The sequence below is a fragment of the Chiloscyllium plagiosum genome, unplaced genomic scaffold (genome assembly GCF_037043375.1).
Source record: "Chiloscyllium plagiosum isolate Xiang-an unplaced genomic scaffold, Cpla_swu_hap1 HiC_scaffold_11, whole genome shotgun sequence".
NCBI lineage: Eukaryota > Metazoa > Chordata > Chondrichthyes > Orectolobiformes > Hemiscylliidae > Chiloscyllium > Chiloscyllium plagiosum.
In genome coordinates this window covers 76,233,947-76,239,946 of record NW_028270149.1, presented here as the reverse complement: position 1 = coordinate 76,239,946, position 6,000 = coordinate 76,233,947, and positions in this window count along the sequence as shown.

Here is a 6,000-nt window from a genome sequence, read left to right as displayed (position 1 = left end):
TTTATTGGTCAGAATATTGAGTACAGGAGTTGGGAGGTCATGTTGCGGCTGTACAGGACATTGATTAGGCCACTGTTGGAATATTGCATGCAATTCTGGTCTCCTTACTATTGGAAAGATGTTGTGAAACCTGAAAGGGTTCAGAAAAGATTTACAGGGTTGGAGGATTTGAGCTACAGGGAGAGGCTGAACAGGCTGGGGCTGTTTTCCCTGGAGCGTCAGAGGCTGAGGGGTGACCTTATAGAGGTTTACAAAATTATGAGGGGCATGGATAGGATAAATAGACAAAGTCTTTTCCCTGGTGTCAGCGAGTCCAAAACTTGAGGGCATTCGCCTCAACTTTTAACTTTGTAAGCTTACCTGGAGGGAATGGAGAATGGAAGGGCAAGTCCGGAAGGCGTTCCTGGTGGGAGAGTGGTGGGCTGGAGCCCAGAGTGGGAGGCAGGCTGAGTCCAGACTGGCCCGGGAGACATGTCCTGGAAGCGAGTCTTGGTGATGGGCCCAGGGCTGGAGGCCCATGTGAAGAGGCAGTGAGGACTCGAGTTCTGAAGCCTGGCAGGCCTGGACTCAGTGACCATAATTTGAGTACTTTTTAAAGATACCTCTATGCTTATTCTGAACTTTGAATTAATTGATTACTTTCTTTAAAACTTTGTTTTTCTGTGCTAGACGTTTTTTCACTCTTTCAAGTCTGTAGCACATACTTACGTATCTGTACCTAAGTATCCTGTCCCTAAGATAGCGACAAGGTGGTAACACCACAATCCTTTCACTGCACTCATTCAAGTTCATGTGACATTAAAGGTGATTTTATTGTATTTTATTCCATTAAGACACCCTTTAAGATCCACCTCTTTGATTAAACTGCTGTCATCTCTCAACACACATAGTTCAGGGACTAATTTTGTTTGATGAATCTTTTGTGACTCAACCTTGGAATGCCTTTTGTTATGTTACAGGTGCCATGTAAATGCACCATGCTGCTGACATGCAGTTTCAAAGTTTTCTGCTCTATTTCAAATGAAACAACTCACATCAGCATAAATTCAGGCAGGAAACTAACACTAAATAACTAGCATCTATACTCAGCACCTTACTCCAACATATTCTTTACTTAAAACAAAGAAGTAGAGGGAAATCATAGTATATCCTTGTTGAAATCAGTGTGCCCATGTGCTTTCATTAGATTAGATTACTTACAGTGTGGAAACAGGCCCTTCGGCCCAACAAGTCCACACCGCCCCGCCGAAGAGTAAACCACCCATACCCCTACATTTACCCCTTACCTAACACTACGGGCAATTTAGCATGGCCAATTCACCTAACCTGCACATCTTTCGACTGTGGGAGGAAACCGGAGCACCCGGAGGAAACCCACGCAGGCATGGGGAGAACGTGCAAACTCCACACAGTCAGTCGCCTGAGGCGGGAATTGAACCCGGGTCTCTGGCGCTGCGTGGCAACAGTGCTAACCACTGTGCCACTGTGCCGTCCACCTGTTCTACAAAGGCATTTTCTTGCACGTGTCTAAAATATAACAGCGCCAAAATGAATTGACCCTTTTGATAGTTGCTCACAAACATTTTGTTAAAAGCAGTAATCTCCATGTGGCAGCTTGTGGATCATTCTGCAGCATGCAGAAGGGTGCTGAATGCTTGGAGTGATATCCTGGTAGAGAGTTGGATTCGCCTGTTTGCTAACTCTCGATTTCAATGTTGACAGTGTGGCGCTGGAAAAGCACAGCAGGTCAGACAGCATCCGAGGAGCAGGAGAATCAATGTTTCGGGCAAAGGCCCGTCATCAGGAATGGTCGCTCAATGGTTAACCCTGCTGTCTCCCAGCACCAAAGGACCCGGATTCGATTCCAGCCTTGGGTGACTGTCTGTGTGGAGTTTGCACATTTTCCCTGTGTCTGCATGGGTTTCCACCAGGTGCTCTGATTTCTTCCCACAATTCAACAGTGTGTGGGTAGGTGAACTGGCCATGTTAAATTGCCCATTGTGTCCATGGCTGTATAGGTTGGATGTGTTGATCAATCAAGGTGTCGGGTTATTGGGTAAGGGGATGAGTCTGGATGGGAGACTCTTCAGAAGGTTGGGGTGGACTTGATGGGCTAGATGACCTGCTTCCACACTATAGGGATTCTATGGTATTCCAATACATGATCTATAGAGCTCACTGTGTTTGGAAGGATGGTAGATGTTTGTCCACACTCTCTCCAAAGCTTAAGCTTCACCTTTTGCCTGACATAACTGTGCTCAGTGCCTTTCCAAAGGCAGAGGTAAGAGCCACTTCCTACAGAGCCGCACAAACACTCAACAATAACTACAAAGAGCCAAACAAGACAAAAAGAATTGCGGATTCAGGAAATCTGATACTGCTCAAGAAACTCAACAGGTGTGGCAGCATCCGTGGAGTGAAAGCAGAGTTGGCTTCAGTGTGCTTTTACATTATGTTAACCTTTTAAACTAAAATAAATTAAGATGGATGTGGGTAGCATTTATATACCCAATCTGTCTTATATTCTCCTCATATAATTGGCCTATCATGTTAATTTTTAAATTTCTAACGACCGTTTTCTGCATTATTTGGCACATGTTCTGTGTAAACATTAGTTGCTGGCCCAAGTATTTGAATAACCGTCAGTTAAGTTGGAAAGAAACATGCAAACCCGCATTGACTTCAATAGTCCACACAGCAGCTTTAACTTGAATTGTATAGCTTAGCTCCTCTCCCAAAGTCTTCATCCTAGGAGACAAGTCAACAAGGGTGTCCTTGCAATATTTGTATGGAAATTGGAGGTGGGAAAATTGTCAGGTAAGATTCCTAATGGTGACAATAATAAGCACCACACATTGCTGTTAAATTAAAGAATCACTAATAAATCAAAACAAACAAAAAAGTCCCAGTTATATGCATTTCTTTCAATGTGATAACCCCTGTCAAATTTTGTGTATCATTGTATTAAATTCTGAGGGGATACATGACCTCAAGTACCGAGCAGTATGAGATCACAGCACTGTCACTGTGCTTAGCATGTGTACAGAATACAGTACAGACACAGTATGTAAAATGGTTTATCACACACTTTGTGCAGACAAGTTATTGGTTTCAGATTGGAACCTATCTCCACCCTGCCATCCCATCTCTCATCTACATTATGGACCCCGCTGCCACTATCTGAAAACACACGATTCACCACACCTCGCTCTACTTCACTGTCACCCCTTTCAACCCCTCGACTGTCTGGTTTGTCACAGTTTTGCTCAACAACTGATATTGCAGAAGCAGAAATTTACTGCAACTGAATAGTAGGATGATTGAAATCATTGATTTCAGCCCCTGTCCTCAGCTCTTTTCCAAAGCCGTCAACTCCATTCTTCTTCTTAGTAACAACAGAAGGTTAAAGCAGACTGCTTGCAACTTCGGTGCTGTATTAAATTCTGAGTTGAGCTTATGAACACATATTTGAGCCATTATCTGCCTGCACTGTTGCCTTAGCTCCTCCGCTGCTGAAATCCTCATCCACGACCTTGTTAGCTCTAGATATTGTGATATCATTACTTTCCTGTCTGACATCCCAACCTGTAGCAGACGTAATGTCATGCAAAACACTTCTTGCCAATTTCCTAACTTGCACTAAAGCCCTTGCTTTCATTACCTCTGTGCTTGCTCACTTATATTAGCTTTCGTTAAATTCATACCTCAACTTTAACATTGTCATTATTTTCAACTTGCTCCATGGCTTTGTAATCTCTTTCCGGTCTGTATCTCTCTGCACCCCTCCAGATCTGGTATTTTGAGCATTGTTGATTCTTATCACTCGACCACTGGCAGCCACCAGGACGCTAGGTTCTGTAATTCCCTTCCAAGAGATTTCTGCGTTTATTTTTATGACGTTCTTTAAAGCCTATCTCTTAATTAGGCTTTTTATCAGCTGTCCAACGCAACCTTTTAGAGAGTATGGGTGAGTTGTTTCAGTACACGTCCACTTACAATTTGCTGGTGGGCAGTTGGTTTGCAGTGTTCAGTAGTTTTGTGTTTTGTTATGTGAGTCTGGTAACCGATCTATGCTCACTGTGCTCGATTGGTAAACATGGAGTGGAATCAGAGGAAAGTGAATGGCAGAAGCCTCTAGATGCTGAGCTGTAAGTGCAGAGATATTGTAAAGCCTTGTAAAAAAGAAATGATGTGTCTGCATTTCTCTGAGGTAAATCAAACATAAAATATGCAACACAGTGTACTGATATACATGCAGTTACCTAAAAATGGCAGATGTGAACAATCTACACAAGGTTTTTGGGTTAGGTACAACATTCCACATGCCCTAAATCTCCATGAATGACTTGGTATAAGAGTGTGGTGGGGACATAGACAACAGGGCCTGGTTAGCATTGATCTAAATTCCCCTTGACATGCATGTTGCCCCAACACAGAGCCTCTCAAACCACAAGATCCTATTTTGGACTTTTTATATATTGTCTCCATCACCCAATGAATTCTAGGCAAGTCTGTGCCCTGTGGTTTTCCAGTGACAAACAAGCTACTTTCAAGAAACAGCACTCCCGTCTTTCATTTAGACCCCTTCCAATCATTTGGAGCTAACACTAAGTTAGGAATAGAGTCATACAGTATGGAAACAGGCCCTTTGGCCTGACTCATCCATGCCACCATGTGTCCTAAATTGATCTAATCTCATTTGCCCACACTTGGGCCCATATCCCTCGAAATCTTTCCTATGTATGTAGCTGTCCAAAAATCTTTTAAATGTTATAATTGTACTCACCTCGACCACTTCCTTTGGGAGCTCATTCCCTCCATCCTCCAAATGGAAAAGCTGGCCATCAGATCCCTTTTAAGTCTTTCTCCTCTCACCTTAAACCTTTTGGATTCTCCTATCCTGGGGAAAAGACATTGGCTATTCACTTACCTATGCTCCTCATGATTTTATAAACCACCGTAAGATCACCCCTTAGCCTTATATGCTCCAGTGAAAATATCCCAGCCTATCCAGCCTCTTCATATAAGTCAAACGCTCCAATTTCAGTAACATCCTTGTACGTCTGTGTTACACACTTTCCAGTTTAATAATATCCTTCCTATAGCAGAGTGACCAGAATTGTATGCAGTATTCCAAATGTGGCCTTACCAATGTCCTGTACAGGTGTAACATGATGTCCCAGTTCCTCTACTCAATGTTCTGACTGATGAAACCCAAACATCTTCTTCATCACCCTGTCTACCTGTGACACCACTTTGAAGCATCTATGTACCTGCACCCCTCAGTCTTTCTGTTTGACAACACTCACTGGAGCCCCATGTTACCTCAGTAAGTCTTGCCTTGAAACAAAAACTGACCCTTCCTCACTGGACCCGAAAGGTTAACTCTGATTTTTTTTCACAATTGCTGTCAAACCTGCTGAGCTTTTCCAGCAACTTCTGCTTTTGTGTCTGATTTACAGCATCCGCAGCTCTTTTGGTTTTTATTGAGTCTTACCTTAGTTTGTTTTACTAAAAGGCAGCACCTTGCATTAAAATCCATCCGACATTCCTCTGCCCACTGGTCCAGTTGATCAAGATCCCATTGAACTCTGAGATAACCTTCTTTACTATCTACCTTACCACCATTTTTGGTGTCATCTGTAAACTAACTAACCATGCCTCCTACATTCTCATCTTAGGCCAGACCCCATGTTTGGTGGGACATTAGCCATTGAGTAAAGTAGAAACTTTCCTGCTTTACACTTTCTCCATAGCCATTGATTTTCTTTCTTTTCTTGCCTCCTTAGCCACCTCCTTGCACCATTATCCCTCTCATGATTTATCTCTTCTGATTTCCACTCTGTCACTGCAATTCCCTTTTATCCCTTCCCTCTTTCTCTGCTTGTTTAAAACCTGTTCTTTCTTTCCTGACCACCTGAAGAATTCATTCCACTTCTTTCTTCGCAGAGGCTGCCTGAACGGCTGAGTATTAGCAGCACTTTTCGTTGTCATTTCAGA